We start from the raw sequence: 18494 nt of genomic DNA on the forward strand, positions 1-18494 counted from the left end.
TTTGAGTTACGCCCATAACGACGAATAGTTTGCTTACTATATCTATATAATAAAGTCAACTCGTTGGTGTTTATGGAATATTTGCTATTGCTCTTAAGGTTTTAGAAAAAACCCATAGAATTCTGACATAAATAATATAGGGTAGAAATATTAATTCAGACGCAAAATTTGAACTTCTATCCAAAGGATATGAACGTGTAATTTATTATCAATATTCATCATCTTTACCAATTTCATAACGTCTCGAAATTCAGATTTGAAGCAATCAATCTTATGATCAAAAATATTGCAAATAAACTAGTCAAAAACAGTTATAGAATATGTTTACGCCAAAATCAAAGCACGCCATATAAATGATAAACAAAATCTAATAAAAAAAATTAAAACTTTGGGAAGATTGTAAATACAAATATAATTTGTAGTTATATTAAAATAAACACGTAATTAATATTACAAATAAAGTGTTTTACAACAAATCATTGGTTCTTCAAAAAAAATCAAACCAAACAAATAGAATATTTTATTATATATTTATAGTTTATATTTTATAGCTCAAAAAGATAGTGTTCATTCTGATTGCCTATAGAAATAAATATTCTTAAAATGTTACAGTCTTATGTGATTTTGTGAAAGACTGAAATTAGTATTTAAGTGTATTTAGTTATTAAATAAAAAATATAGCGTATAAGACAGAAAATTGTATAGAATAAAAAGATGTAATGTAGTAGGTGGCTAAATGCTCAAAGTTAGCAAGGCAATTATATAAAAAAAATGTGAAAAAGTAACTACCTGTAAAGTTATGATTTTAGTCCGAGACCTGTAACTTCTCTAATTTAATTAATCAAAATTTAAATATTAACAATCATTTAATTGGCCAATTTTATAAAATTGGTAATAGTAAAGTAATACTTGTAATATAAGTAATCTTGTAATATAAGATAATCATAAACATATGCACAAAAATTAGAAACACAAACCAAGTTAAAAATAGTTGTTGAAGATATTACTGGTTCAGCATTTTCAATAACATTTGAATTAAAATTTATGAAACTTTCTATCAAAAATAAAAATAAAATTTTTGCTCCAAAATCTAAGTCGTCTTTAACTTAATTCGCCAAATCTTCGATTCAATTGAAGAAGATTCTTTCTAATTTTTAGTCCACTTATGTATTGATACAAAAACTGTCGTCGAAAGAATAAAATTATTGCAAATTAATAATTGCGTATAAAAATAATGATATTTTATAATTTAGCATAGCACATTATTTTACCGAGCTATTTTGAACAAAAAAAATCACCAAAACATCAAATGTTAATTAAGTTTATAACGATATGTTTTAATACTGGTTTTGTTCTTGATATTTCTGGAATGTAAATTATTTTCAAAAATAAATAAAATAAGTTTTAATATTTATTTCCAATCATAGTATAATAATTGCTGAACGAATACACGTATTAAGTGTAAATAATTATCAATATATATAAATTATTTTTTCAATTTTCTTATAATTGACAAGTTGACAAAACTATCAAGATATATTTTTTAGATATGTTAAAAAAATTATTAAACTGATAAAAAACTACGATACACAGACAGAATATTTTTATAATATGATTTAACAATATGAAGTCTTTAGTTTCAAGCTAATGTAATCCTTCAGATTGCTAGAATTTACAACAGATCTCCCAAATCCAACATAATGAAGCAAAGTCTAATGTTATATATAAACCTTTAAAATATTCAAGTTTCCTGCAGTAAACACTGTTCAACAAAACAAGTCAAATTATAACATGAAATAATTATGAATCTGCGCAGCACTCTTGTAATTAACACACCAACTTTACGAGTCAAATTTCTTAAAAGCATAAGGCAAACCCTTTAGACCAATCTAAACTAATTTAAAAACATTAATGTCTGTGCGGATCTTGAGTTACGTCTCTGTCTAAATAAAAAGCTAAATGTACTTGTTAAGTCTAGACGCAGAAAATTAAATATGATGATAATGATGTTAAGGAACACCGTCAGAAATATAAATTAAGAGAAAAAGTGAGAATAATATACTCCATTTTGCTAAACATTTTCATAAAAATTCTTGGCTTTGGGTAAATTTTAGTTAATATCACTCCATTATTTACATGGAAATATTGAACAAATTTTTGTAAATTTTGAGAAAAAATAAAAAATCATTTAACTAATTCCCTGCTAGACTTTGGTTTCATGTAAGTCACTGTCTTTAAACTTCCCTAGTCATTGATTTTAATTTATTCATAGATGTGCAAATAAAAGTAGAAAAAAACATTTTATGATTTATAGAAGTAATACAATTTATTTTAAGCAGAACTATTTCTTACAAGATTTTACTTTCAAAATAAAAATTTTAGAATGCTGAAGAATGTTTTTGTGGTAATGATTCCCCATCTTTTTTCGGATTTGATATCCACCTTCCAGATTGACATCAAGCGGTAGTGATATCAGATGATTACTGAGACTATAGATGGTATCAAGCTTTGGAGCATTGCTGCAGTGTTGAAAATATGTCACAATTAGTAAGGAGAACTACTGGTTTGTCTTCTAGTAACCATCTGTTGAATGGACAAAATGAATACTGAATGTGTTCTTAAAATAACAAATTGCAATTCCAATAGGAATTAGAATAAATAAAATAAAATAATTATTAGTTTGTTAGTAATTCTGGACTGTGCTACATGAACAAATTAAATAAATGAAGTTTGGATTAAACTATTACATAGATTCAAAATCACGTAGATTCATTTAAAAACAAGTCGCTTTGTCGAAGAAGAGAAATTCATCGTCAAACCAGTCGAACAATAATATCAAACATTGATATGTTATGCAATTTATTTGGTATGAATTTGTGGACATTGATGAGCATTCATTTACAATATCTGTATTTATTTTCGGCAGTATGTTAAAATTTAAAGCAATTTTCAAGAGGTATGCGGTTGATTTCAGTGTCGTTCTAATTAATTAGCGTCGTGGCAGTTTTTTTATCATTCCACAGAACAGTGTAATACTGTTTTTTTTATACGTCTACATTTTTATAAGAATGTAGACATGAAAATTGCTCAGTCGTTTTGCCGTATTTGGAAAAAAAGATCATATAATAATAAAAGTATATAAAATACTTTGAAGATAAATAGTAAATTTCAGAAGGACAATATTGTTTATCATTGCGATATCTATTCTAAGAATTAATAATTAATTTATTAATTGCAAATCAATGAATTTTTTAATTTCTATGACGGGCCAAACTTATTAATTATTCAAAAAACTTTTTATACACACTCGTGACTAATAATAACATAAAAACATAATAAACATAATATACAAATACAAAATTGAAAGCAAAAATATTGCATAAATTAATGCAACAAAAATGAATTTATTATAATTAATTTATTGATGGACAAGTTAATAAAATAAATAAATTATATTTAGAAATGCTTGGCGGCCCCAGAAAAATAATTAAGGGGCCGCATGAAGCCCGCAGCCCTCGGGTTGCTCATCAACGCTTCAATACAAACTGAGTCAATGTGTTTAAATACTGCCCATGGCCTTTAGAGGAGACAACCGAGTGATATGAAAGATTTACAAGCGTTTAAATGTTTTGTATCGTCTGCTTACTAGTCATTACTATGTATATTTGTACATTAGATTTAATTAATTTCTTTGATTGAAGATATTAGTTAACTAAGAAAATAGGAGTACGTTGTACTTCACTGTTAGACTGAAATTAGAAAAAGAACAAGATTCATAACAATGGTGACAATTGATAAGGTTCACTAATAATTGCCCAAGTCATATAGATTATTATAATCATCGCTAACAATTAATTTCTTAATCCTCTCGCGTTTATTGGGACGTTTATTCGTGCGAACTGATTTTGCGTAGGAATCATTATTGTGAACGAAGCAAACAATTATGTCATACAAACTGTGTTATTGTTTCCGCCGAAACACATCCAGTTTGATTGCGCCGAACATTTCATTTTCTAACGCAAGAGCGACATCGGATAGATGAATTGTATTGTATCGTACATAGTATATTGTCGCGTGTGTGAATTGAAACATACATAAACAGCATTTATCCTTTTGTTTCGAAAAATGCGAACCCGTCGGCCATAATACCCGCACGGCGCTTCAGCGCTTTGTGCCAATGCCAATTGAATGTTCACATGTGTGCCTCATATTTTATAAATTATTTCACTAAATATAAACGTATGCAGACTAACTCATTATATTAATAAATGCTATGTTTAAATAGATGTGAATGGCATACGTCGACTTAATAAGAACATTTATTAGTATTAAGAATGCCGCGTTGATGATATTCGAAACTAATGCAGATTATACAATTTTCTACAAAAATGCCTCACGTAGTAGTTATTTTCAACAAATAATTTGAATATTATAATTGAAGCAATTGATTTAAATACTTATATTTATAAAAATTAATGTAAATTAAATAATATTATAAAAAGCAATACTCACTTATTTTGTTACGAAGTATCCAAACCCAAGCGTCAATGCCACTAATATAAAATAACCCTTGTTTCTTAGATAACTCGAACACGCAGCTCGTCGACCCCGGTGCTTTGGCGCCGGGTCGACATGCCAGATGTTCTTGTTCCCGCGAAACGCAGGCACAAACTAAAGTAGATTCTTCGATCGCTCACATAATTTTAACAAACATAGATCAACAAGACTGCGTCGTATAGATAGGAACTTCGGTTGATAAACAAACCATTTGAAGTTGCATCATACTATCAATAAAATAGATTCGACTGCCCTCTGGGTGGTGCATTTGGTTTTAATTCATATCAATAATGATACTTCGGTAACTGAGCAGACGGTATCTTGTAAATAAATAACAAGGACACAAAAATAATCGGTCAATGTTTATGTATTTTACAGGCTATTATAATACTTTTGGTCTTTTTCATGCTTTTAAAGAAATTTTACTGTTTTTAATGACTTCTAATGGATTTACATTTAAAAAATTAACTAGTGGTGCACGGTAATTGTTATTGATTATTCATTATTTTATAGATTTTTTATTATTTTTATTCTGTGGATGTTTAATTACGAAATTTGAAGTTTCAGAAATTTGCTTACGTATAATGTCATGCAATATTTTCAAAACCCATATCTCTGGACAGGGCTTTGTGGTAATAACTCACTTGACATTAAGCAGTATTTGTTAAGCATGATTTTTACTTGTATTAGAGATCTCAAATATAATATTAAGTGATGATAACCTTTCATGGCACTACTGTAATATATATTTACGTCATTATTGGTAATATACCTCAAATGGTCAACTTTTAGGTTGTTTTTTAAAAACACTAGGCTGAAACATGTACAGCTTTTGTTTACTGTTTCTATTGATCACTAGGTTTACATTTAGAAAATTAACTAGTGGTGCATGGTAATTGTTATTAATTATTGATCATTTTAAAGATTTTTTTCCTCAAATGTTTAATTACAAAACTGGAAGTTTCAGTAATTTGCCTAAATGTATAATGCCATGCAATAATCTTAAAACCCGCAAAACTGGCCAAGGCCTTGTGGTAAGACTTAACTTAGCCAACTTGACATCAAGCAGTAGAGGTAACAGGATCTGGTCAGCCTATAGGTTGCCTTCTAGAAACACCAGGATGAAAATTTATTGATTTTTGTAGTATAAAAATATATATTAAAGCCTATGGTCTAGGAACATTTTGTTCAACCACATTTACAAAATCGGGTGCTGGTTAATGCTTATACTCCCGCCTGAAGGATCAATGTACTCTCTATCGGTGACTTGCAGAACCATATATTACGAAAGGCCAATAAAATGGTTTGACTTTTAAAATCACTTCCGTTCGCAGCGAGCTCCAGATATAAAATGCACTGAATTACAAAAGCTGCCTCCGAACGGCGCGCACCATCGACTCGCATAAATGCATTCGTAAAATCCATAATTCCTATTTACAATGTATTTCCCGAGGCATTTTTTTTATTCTATCCTATCCGATATTCATTATTCGTAATGCAACGCAAAAGCTTTTATTATGAAATCACATTATTTCAAACGGCAGCGATGCCGCGGAAAAAGAATGATATTTTCATCATTTATGCAAATGTGTATGATTTGGTTTGTCAAGTATCAGTTTTCAAGTTTTGGAAACTGGGGTAAAGAAATATTTTTAAATTTATTTTATGGAATGAAGAGAAGTATTTATGAAGTTTGATGGCTGCGTTTGTAATAGATCTATATAGAATAATTTATGTATTCTTGTAAAAATATTTTTATGGAATTTTAAAATAATATGAACTTGCAGACTACAAATTTATATCATTTATATATTAATTTGTGTTTAGTATTGGATGTTGTGTACCTTGTATCATGTCCCTGTCACACACAAACACACATGTGCCATGATCTATGACGTAATGCTAACAATTAACCATGAATACTAATGCGTTCATACTCTTGCGGCCTCCTCTACGTCTTTCTTCCAAGATCTACCCTGAGAAGGATATATATTACACACATGTGGGGTAGAAAATGAGCTGATGAATGGTTTTCTTCTGATTCTGAAAGACAAATGACAATATTATTAATTTTATTATAATAATTATTAAAGCCAAAGTATCCAATCTAACGTAAAACATAAAAACTAACTTTTATTTTTTATATTTGACTTAAATTTTTTTTCTGTAATTTCTGATTCAGTTTCAGCAGTGGTCATTTTTTAAATGTATTTTATATATTAGTTCCTTTATATAACAATATATCAGCAATCAAATTCCGTTTTGTGGTAGGTATAATGCATCTAGATCTAGAATTTTCCATAAATGTATCGTATTTTATTGACAGGGGTGGAAGCCCCCAAGGGTCTTCCTTAAGCCCTATATATGGCCTGGGGTGACATTTGTGAATAGTGAAGGCGTTGAAAAATACTAATACTACTACTACTAGATTGCTTTATTTTGAATTCTAAATATATGGTTTATTATAAATATTATTCAACCAAAGCATTGAAGTGTGTTTTACCATTTCTTACATTTTTGTTCAGATATTTAGCTTTCAACTTACGAAATTATTATTTTAAAAAGACCTATCATAAAATACAAATACTTATTAAATGTTATATCTTCTTTAACGATTGTCATGTCTATCCAAAAGCACTCATTCGAAAATAAGAGACTGTAAACTTTTAATATCTTAACGCTTTAACTTAGCTTAGCTTAAACGAGCGTGTCAATCAGGAGCAATAGATTGACTGAAAATATCAAGAATAACAAGTGTATAGATTTATTATTATAACATTTAAATAAAATGCATGAAAGCTTATTAGTATATAATTATACTACACATACACAGATCTAGAAATACAGTGTTACCCCGACATACGAGTTTAATTCGTTCTGTAACTACACTTGCATGTCAAATCACTCGTATCTCAGAACTATTTTTCCCACATAAATACGTTGAAATGCCATTAATTTATTCCGGCACTGTGACTTTTGTAAAGTTGTTAGAATATTTAAAAAATAATTACTATTTATTAATTTAATCATTGTTCTTTCCTGTCCATTCATGATATTGCGGAAATAAGGAGTCTATTCTCCGATAAAATTGACCGTAACATAAGGTTATTATGACAAGGTTATATTTCGCTCCATTCTTCCTAAAATTTGGTAGAAAAAAACTGTTAAAATGCTATGTTTTTTCTATTTAGTCAGGCACCTAGAAATCGCACAAATGCCAATTTTTGATGTGTCATAATAACACATGATAAAAGTTAAATTTTTTGTGTACAATAACGGATCCCACAGTAAAAACATAGCATTTTGACAGTTTTTACTATAAGTTTATATGTTAAGTTACCATAAGAATGCTATCTTACGGTCTATTTTATCGAAGAACTGACTCCTGAGATACACATGTTTCGTTGAACAACTTTCATGCAAAAACTGTTGCTAGTTTTTCAGGTTCATTTTTATCCACAATCGTTTAAAGCTTCAAAGCTGCTTATAAATTATTTTGTGGCCCTTAGCAGAAGTTATGCCCTTTCATATATGACCTGTAACTATATCCTGACCTCTCTCATATTTTTCAATAATTACACGCATTAATTATTAAGAAGCATGGCCATTTTCTATAGACCCAATAGGTCATAAAAGTACATAATATTTTGTAAATGTACTAAAAGCAAAAAACACAAAATCAACATATATTTGATGTATACGATCAATATGATGTATAGTTAAATTGACTAACTATAAAATAATTTTTTACCATAAAACAGCCACATAACTGACGAATTTTTTCATATTTTCATTTTATCATTAACATATATTAAAAAGCTCTCACTACTAGCTCAAAGCTCGTATCTCAAATTTTACTCGTATGTCGAAGCAACCAATCCATTCTTTGGCGGCCCGTATCTCAAAATACTAGTAAGTCAGGGCATTTTGTATTTATTCCATTTATTTTATTCTGTTGAATAAATCATCCCCCAACCATGAGTCTATTCCTAAGATCACCGGCAATACAAAGCACACGGCACGCATATGTGCTTCTGGCATGTTTCGCTGAAGAAGGCATTAATAAATCATACGTAACGTTACCCCAACTAACACGCGTCAGGGTGGGTAATGTACAAAAACACCATGAAACATGCATACACCGACACAGGGACAGTTATATGTTATTCCCCACCCCTGGAAATGCACAGGGTTACAGGTCGTCTTACTTTAAGATTGCCGTGAGAGGTTCACATAGTACCCTGGGTTAATTTTGCGTACGGCTGATGAAAATCTATGCAAAACTTCTGTGGGTTAACGTACTTTCATTGCAAGTTGTTTGTAGTTTGTTCAAATTTAATATAAATCCTAGTTGTGTTAGAATATTGTAAAGTACCTACGGCTTACAGAATGAGCAAGAACTATTAACTATTAATATTCTGTGGGATTATGCTGAAATATTCAATTTAGTGCAGTCGAACATCAATATTCAAATATTAAGCTGCTGTTATATACATACATATTATATATATATATATATATATATATATATGTGTGTGTGTGTATGTGCATGTTTATGGTTTCATTTTTGTCTTCTTTGTTTCTTAAAAAATATTTATTTATTTTTATGAAAATTTTCTGTGTTTTAGTAATATAAAATACCTCTTCTTCAGGTACTATTTAAAATGAAAAAAAAAAATTTATAAATGAATACACTTTTTATTTCAAAATTGGAAGAATTCAGTATTCACCATAAAAACTTCCATTATATAAAATCGATTCCAAAAAAATAAATTCAAAAACACAAACAAAGACCTGATTATTGGAAAAACCTGATTATTGGAAAACGAACAAGTTGTTGAAACTATAAATTTTTGGATTTGTTGCCAAATTTAAAATATTATATATTAGAGAGAATTTGATAAAAAACATAGTGATAAATAATAATGAATCGAGCTCTAATTATAATTTAATAAAATATGCAACGGTGGCTGCCAGACATGAAAATGCTTCATATAGAAAATGATATATATAGCATGTTTATCTAAATAGCCTGTCATATAAAAATTATCAATTTTTGTCTGATGCTACAACTGACTCCAATGCGGGGTAAGTTGTAACATCGAACTTTTTCTAAAAATTCATTAGTTGTGAAATAGTAGTCAACAGTTGTTGAATTATTCTTACTTGATTCGGATACAAAATTACGAACAAATGTATTGATTTCAAATTTTCTGGTTTTACAATCATTACCTATACAAGTATGTTTAAAAGAAAGTGCAATCGGTCATAAACATAAGAATGCTGTATGTATATATATATATTTTTATAGTACATGTATAATTGTAAGTAGAGTTTATTATATGAACAAAACAATCTATATACAAAAAGCAATGTATTTATTTTTTTATTTATTTTGTTTTATTTTCATTATTATCGATTGCTTGTTAAGAGAAGCTACTCATATATTGATTCCGACTTTCCTTTCCCTCGTTAGGGCTGACTCTAGTAAAAACATCCAAGGAAAAAGTCATATAAGTGTGCATATACTCTCAACGAGAACAAACTCGGGTGCATTCTATCGATTGCTGTTGTTTACAGAGTAACACGACCCCCACGAAACGTTTGTAAGCAAAATGGGGCAACGTTGAAACTTCATACAAACGATTCTCCGAAAAGTCACCGGGCGACACTTAAAATCTAAGATACTTTTGGGAACAGAGAGGAAAATCGAATTTATATATCCCAGATTTAAATATTAAAGATTGAACACATTGCCTGTAGTCAGTGTAAAACACATCTTGTCTGGTAATATAACTTATGGTTAAAACTATTCTCAACCCATTCCTATATAATATAGGCTATATTAAAATTTAATAACAAATTAACTTAATTGGCGGCACCATCAATAGAATTTTTATTCCCTTCATCAGTATCCTAAATTTCCACATTTAAAACAAAAAAATAATCGCCTAAACAAACCTTTTTAACATTTCCTTCATAACGATCATCAACGTTTTTCTTCGCCCCTCAGCTATTTATAATAATCACGGTCTCACTCGAAAATTGACTGTCGCCAAGTGTTGCGATATGTACCCTTCACACCGCATCTTTTATATTAAATTACATCACATTACGCTATAAACGCTCCGAGTTCCTCTTTTTTATCAGAAAATCCGAAAAAAGTCTGTTATATGTATAGGCCAACACGTTGTGTACCTGAGAGGGTACGATTCATAAACTAATATTAAATTGACTACGTTTTCGACGATGCCACCTGTGGAGAAGAGGATACACGAACTTTTATTTTGTGGGTGTTTTGAATATTTTGATATAGTAGGAGTTAGTTATGAATTGGGATAGAATTATAATTGGGACAGGTTTTATTGTGCTCAAGTAAATCGTTAATATTAGGTATAGGCCCCTATATTATTTTTTTTTTTGTAAATTTAGAGATTATAAAAAAATGTGAAGTAAATTGGTTTCAATTAAATTTTATAATATTTTGAATAATTATTGCTTATATATGCATATGCTTGTTATTATATAGCGAATGAAATACTTTTAAATTTATTTTACCGCCTGGGTATGTTACCGGGGTAAAAATGCTTCTTGTCCCCACAGAAATATTTACTTCATGGGGGGAGGATCTAGAATGCTACGATCATCTGTCTTAATTTTGCTTTCCTCTACTTGGTGCCATTGTTCAACTTCTTTCTATGTTCTTGTTTATTAGGTATTCTTGTTTAATTTAATAAATATAGTTACAAGAAAATAATATAGAAATTGAAGAATAATAATGTATACCAACCAAGATATAATCGAAAATTTTAATAACAAATCAATAAAGTTGAAAACAATAATTTTAATTATAAACAGTTTAGAAACATCTATAATATAAACTTTAGTATAGTTTGTAGAATCAAATTGTTGCAATAAATAATCTTTAAAAAATGAAGTAGTATAATATCCATAACATAGTAAAGATCTTGTAAAGAAAAGGGGCTAGAAATAAAATCTTGAAACTTTTTTGAAAATCATGAAAAATCCTGTTTCCATATCGAAACACCATTTATTAATGAAAATATAACAAATATGTTCCAACATCAGAAAACCTATTTATTCTAGAATAGTAAAAATAAATTTCACAAACTCTTTGTGTGAGTTTCGAGTATTTTACTTTCTAAAAGTGGAAAAGTTAAATGATAAACTGGCATAGTATTTTAATTTATGGTTATTATGTTATTTGGATTAACTCAAGAAAATCTGATAGATAGTTCTATATTATTTGTAATTCTTATTTGAATGTAAAAAATATTATTTTTATGTTTATATATAATCAATATAATCAGTAGTGTAGTGTCCCATGGCTGACCCCATTTATTCTACCTATGTGGTAAAAAGTACTGATGACAAGTTTTAGAGAAATAGCTAAAAAACATATTTATATAATAAGCAAAAAACTGGGAATTTTACTGAACATAGTTTGATAGTTGTTTATGGTACATGTTATAAATTAGACATTTGTGCCGTGTCCTACCCTAATTGTGGTGGACCTTTATACCCGCGTCGCTCTACCCTACCTATTATGATATATTAATAAATATGATAAATATGAATGTAAATAAATATACATGGTCTAATTCCGTTAAACTTGTAAGAAAATCGAGTAGGTAAAATTCCGTATTAAATCTCATGATTTTTAAACGTACAGAAACATGATTGGAATTTCTTTCAACAAATTCTTTAGAACAAACTTAATTTTGCTCAGAGTTTGATACAACGATATTTCTGTGTAATCTATTTATGTTTCTGTTATAGTTCAAGTTTCTCATATCAGAATTTATACAGAGTATACGCTCTACAAACTTTCTAGACGAAGCAAATGTTTTTTATTGCGAACGGGGTGCATCTGATTTTTGATTTATCTATTGTGTATATGCAAAGAATACGAAATCGTCTCGGTTTTGTGCAACAAAAATAAATGAATATCATTAAAACGTCTCGGGGAATATGAAATTCTGATGAAATGAACAATTAAGTTACTTCTTCGGCATAAATGTAAACGTAAATATTTATTATAATATTTCTTAAAATTATAAATAAAAATAATTAAATAAATTATCAAAAATATTGTCGTACAATATGGATGACACTATGGATAGATATATCGAAGATCCAAATTACAATATCAATTTTCATTTTTTTTTTCGAATCATTGATATCAGAATGACTAACAGGTATTATTGAACTTTGCAGGTACTTTTCTCGTATTAAAGTTAGCAATCACATAACACTCATAAATATTATTTCTGGTCTAATTCATCATACTACTATAACTTTTAACAAGATAAATAAAGTGAAACTCGAAACTTTTACCAAATAAAAGTTTGGATATCCACACACTTCTAATGCGTCTACCTTTAATGATAAGGTAGTATAGCCAATTATATATATATATATATATATATATATATATATATAGTCAGTAACTTCTATATCAAATATGTAACTTATTGCAAACATTTTTTCACCTCAGTATTGGGTTAAGACCGTTCAAAAAGTGGGAAATCTTGAAAAATGTTTTTACGAAAACTTTTTTATTGATAAGTCCACATATATACACACATAATACATCTTACAAACAAATTAAACAACGTATATATAAAATATATATTCAAGTATCATAAAACTAAATACAATAGCTCAAGGGCTGTTTATCTCCTGATAGCGACGTCGTAAGAATAAAGTGATAGCTGGTTATACATTTTTTCCTTCTACTGTAAAATAGTATTTTTACAAATTTGATACTTTTCTTATTTTTGAGATAATGAAGATGGATCGTTTTACTCACTGACTTTAAACATCGCTCTACCCTATCCGAAATGAATAGATTTTAATATAAATGTTTAACAGCTTCATGTTTTATTGATTATTACATTATTGTAATGTATACATAATGAGCATAAGGAGAATTAAATAGGAAATGTATTCGCAATCTACAATAAGCATAAACTTTGTTATTAAGTAAATTCTAATGATCTCGTGTTATATACGATAACATCTCAACTGTGAATTTTAACATTGTATTATATAAGTTTGGACTTAACAACTTAGAAAACTCATTTATAGCAAAATTAGCAGCAGTTAGCTCCATAGCACTACAATTTCTTCATAATATATTTTATAGCCAAGTTTATGAACTCTTTATACGTTTCGCTCATTAAAGAATCATTTTAATTACTAAGACAAAAAGTTTTATATCCACGTTTTCGTTATTATAAAACTTCTACTACTAACTACCCTTCTCAACAAATGTAAGGATGAAAGATATTATTTTAATTTATATTTTTAACGCTGCTTCGAGGAACATTATTCGGATTATTGGAGTTTGTAGATCAAATATTCATTATTATAATTAAATTAGACATTTTTTTCATTTTCGTCTTGGAGTTAATATTTCTCATTATTATTATGTTCACAACAAGTAAAATGCGCAATATTTAATAAAAGCTATTTTGGCCAATTTATTATGAATGGAATAATGAATGGATAAAGACAAACAACCTTTTTATAACAGACATAGATGTTTTGAAAATTTATATTTATGTATATATGTATATATATATATATATATATATATATATATATACATACAAAAAAATTGTAATTAGGAAGGGCAAGGGTTTTATTGACAAAAACACTTTGTTAATTTTATTCAATATTAAATTATCAATATATTTGGAATTTTTAATGAAATAGTATTTTTTTAACTACCAAAAAATATTAGGATTATTGTAAAAACCAATTAAGTGCAGATCAAATGTATGATATTACTTAAACATTTACATTCAACACACATGGTATCATTTTCTTTGAATAAAATTTATACAATTAATATTTAGCAAAAGATAATTAATATTCAAAAATATCTATCCACGGATTTCTAAACAAAGTTTATGCCATTTAAACAGCTGTAATAAAGTCTCATTATTAGATTGTAATAACATAATTTTATTAATCAATTACTTTCTGTTTATTAAATCGCAATGCATGTATATCATTCCGTTTATTAATGAATTCAATTCCAGCAAATTGATTTTCATGAAGCCACAAAAAATCAATATAAATAATTTGAAATTCGATGTCCGCATGTTATATTCAATATAAAAGTTTGTTTTAGAACATGTATAATACAGTATCACTTCGCAATATGAACACATTGAATCACATTGAATAATATTCGATGTTTGCAGTTTGGTAAACAAATAATATTTTATATCCACCAGAGCGATGGTGAAATAAAAATGCGAGTTTGAGCTAATAGAATGCTTTATGTGCACATAGTGAAATCCCTTGGTAACTTGTTCAAATAGACATATTCACACTCTATATATATATATATATATATATATATATATATATATATATATTAGAGTGGTCCTTAATATGGATATTTTCGAATTTTTTTGCTCCCAGGGGCTCAAATGCTTTCTATATATCTATTGGACATGTAAACTACCCTGCATAATAGCAGGAGTGTCCAGCGCTGTAAACACAAGTGTGCAAGTCCGTCATTGTGACTATATAAAAATTGTACTAAACATACTATTGCATGGTTACTATTACATACTATTGCATGGCATCTATTCATTTTATTTCATAAGAATATAATAAGTGGAGCTCATGCCATATGAACTATAGAAAAACTAACTAACTAACAACGCCCAAGCTCCTCCATATTTGTGGATATTATTTTGGTATTTTAGTATTTGCATTGAATATTTGCGTCGATAGATAGAGATATTTATATATCTACTACCGTCTTTGCATTTCTTGCTTAACTCTTGTAAAATTTCCATTTAATTCGTTAAAACTTTCTGATAGCCCTTTTGTAGGAGGAAACTTTAACTAAACGGATGGAATTCCAAAGCAACAATTTTGATTGGATATTGATATCGTAATTAATTAATTCGCGTGTAATATGATTTCGTTGTGATAATATCGAAACATTCTAACAAAGGGGTTATTAAAAAGTTATCGCCTAACTTTATTAAGGTTAAGGAGTTTCGAGTTGGATACTTTTGGGTCCACAATTAATCGTATTTATTTAGTACAGACATGCCTATAAAACTCCTTTATTGAGTTGAGACGGATGAATTAATACTGTACGCGATTGACAATTTGATTATATTCGACAAACCATAATTTGATTTTGACAAATTATTAATTGACTTAAATATTTACGACGGTTTTCCCGTGAATTTGTGGTTAGAGCTATGGGAATTAAATCAGAAGTTCCAGATTCGACGCTCACCTTGGATATACTTATGTCAAGCAGTAGTGACATCAGTTTTCACTTGGAAATTTAGATAGCTGTTAAAAATATATTAATAATATATAATTTTTGGTTATACATCTTGTGCCCTCTACTTTCAAATATTGTTTTTTAAAAACAATAGAAATATCTATGGTGGACTTTTTACCCTCGCTCTACCCTGTTATGTTAAGGATCATTTGAAATGAAAACAAAAATTAAACCAAAAGAAAATAAATATAGCAAATTATTTGTAAAGTAAATAAAATAAACTGCAAAACTTTGTTTAAAAACCCGTGAATAGATATCTTTGTTGAAATCTTTAACTAAACAAAATATTAATTAGTAAATAGCAAATGCTACTATAGACAGATATTATTGCAGCGCAATTTGTATTTTTTGAATAAAGCTACACTATTTGATTAAATCTATGAATCAATATTTTGTTCAGTTTTATAATAGACACAAAAAGCGCATTCGGGCGTTGTTAATAATTTCAAAGTTTTTTTTGATAAAAATTCACAGAGATATATGTTTAAATTGCAGAAATAATTTGCACAGAACAATTATTTATAATATAATATATCAAAGTCAGAAATACAAATCCCAAGTAAATTCAAAGTTAAATTACAATTGAAACAAAGTATATGAAGCAAGTTAATAGTTAGCTTAGCTCGTGTTATGCTTCGTTTTGTGCAATACTCATATTATTTATAGTTGACATATTTCTCGAGAATGCAAATCAACTGAATATTTTAATGCTAATTTCAAGCTCGACATTTGCAAAATTTATTCAGATGTGGTGGCTTTTTTATGCGTTGATTAAAGGCGAAAACTGGGAGACTTATTTACAGTTATAAAACAGCTATAAATTATAAAATTAAATAAAAAATGCTGAGCGAAGAAACAGAGGTAGAATTATACAAAAAATACATAATCTTCATATATATATATAAGTTGGGTTTTCTTTCAGGACGATATAACTCTAGAACGCACGAACCGATTTCGACAATTTTGCATTCGTTGGAAAGGTCTCAGGCATCAAACAAAAATTTTCTTTATCTTTCTCACGAAATCATCTGGTGGCGAAACGGAGTTCGTCGGGTTTGCTAGTATATATATATATATATATAATTATATATATATATATATATAAATTAAACAAAAATGCGATTCTGTAACGTCCAGTTATTAATGGAAAATAACGCACGTTAAGCTGCATTAGATGCATCATCATCGAGTGAAATATCACATTCAGCATTGCATTATATAATATAAGCATATGAATTTTTTCTGACTTTCTTGAAAATATACTGCCAACAATCAACTTAATATACTTTGTTTCAAATTCAAATAACTTTCAATTACCAAGTGTTACTGTGAATGGAAATTATGAAGTGCCTACCTAACAGTTCCATATATAGATAGCCATATAATAATAATTCCATTCCTTCGTTCTCAGTGTGTAATTGAAATATGCTTTCCGGCATTGTTGCGTAAGTTAAATGTAAATCAAGAGGTTACATCCAATCACCATTAAATCAATATCGTTTCGAACGGGATGAACGAGGGTCGTTCGTGCAATTACTTTGACGATATCGACTCTATTGAATAATAACCGACGGTATCGACTTCATTTCAATCACAGGTTCTCAAAGGGCGAAAAATAATATTGCGAAAAAGTATATATAATCATAAACTAAATGTTTTATCTTACTATTTTCTGCTTTTAACTTCGATAATGAGAAGATAGCAAAAAAAAATCAATTTTCTAACATTGTTTTCTCGATTTTTTACTTTTAACTTCAAGAATGAAAAGATTGCGAGAAGATGTTTAATTTTCTACCTTCATGTTTCTTCGATGTTTCAAGTCATTCTGAATTGAATGAGACCAAATTTGGAAAAAAGTATGTAAAATTAAGACCAAATTTGAAAAAGTGAAGTAAAAGATATATTAATTAAAGTATCTGCATATATGAGCTGATTTTTGAACTTTTATCGACGTGATCTCAAAAATAACTGAACCGATTTCAAAAATTCCAAATCCATTCGATGTAACTCGCTGAGTTCTATTGTTGGTCAGTTTTCCACGATGATACGCCAAACCGTTTATTTATAATTAGCAAAATAGTGTAATTTTTTTCATCCACGTTATAAGCCACAATCTTGAACCAATTTTGCAAAATTCAAAAACTGTTCGAATATTGCCGGGTAGTTTCTCTTAAAAATTTTCTGGTTATTCTTATGAAATTTTTTATATTGATGAGTAGTTTGAAATAAGAAACCAAAATAAGAAAGTTTGAAAAAATATATTGGCCTCTGATAATCGGTTGAATTATAAAAATTCATCAAAATTTACAATTTCGTCGCGCACTCACGAGGTTCTAATCAGAATCTATGCTGAAGCATCTGCAGTAACTACTGATTACAGTTGACGTCCATACTTAAATAAAATACATTTTTAGACCCCGAAATGCGAATAAAATAAAATTTTATCAAATTTAATTCATACAATTAGAGATATTATAAGTATATTTTTCAGATATCAATTGAAAATAGTTTTTAATGCAAGCCTAATCTTCATTTTCTAAATAAACAGTTGAACATTGTATCTATATAGCTAATTCTAATTCTCTCAGGT

At 28.4% G+C, this 18494-nt stretch overlaps 1 long non-coding RNA gene across 1 annotated transcript; it reads right to left on the reverse strand.

The window, feature by feature from the left end:
- Positions 1-2521: 2521 nt before the first annotated feature.
- LOC113368265 lies at positions 2522-4664 on the reverse strand. Its single transcript, XR_003366373.1, has 2 exons — positions 4513-4664; positions 2522-2583 (listed from the first exon to the last, which is right to left on the reverse strand). It is a non-coding gene; the product is annotated as an uncharacterized LOC113368265 (long non-coding RNA).
- Positions 4665-18494: the final 13830 nt, after the last annotated feature.

The sequence above is a fragment of the Ctenocephalides felis genome, unplaced genomic scaffold, assembly GCF_003426905.1.
Source record: "Ctenocephalides felis isolate EL2017-DRISC unplaced genomic scaffold, ASM342690v1 CF-g0.4_SCAFFOLD_01170, whole genome shotgun sequence".
In the NCBI taxonomy this organism is placed as follows: Eukaryota; Metazoa; Arthropoda; class Insecta; order Siphonaptera; family Pulicidae; genus Ctenocephalides; species Ctenocephalides felis.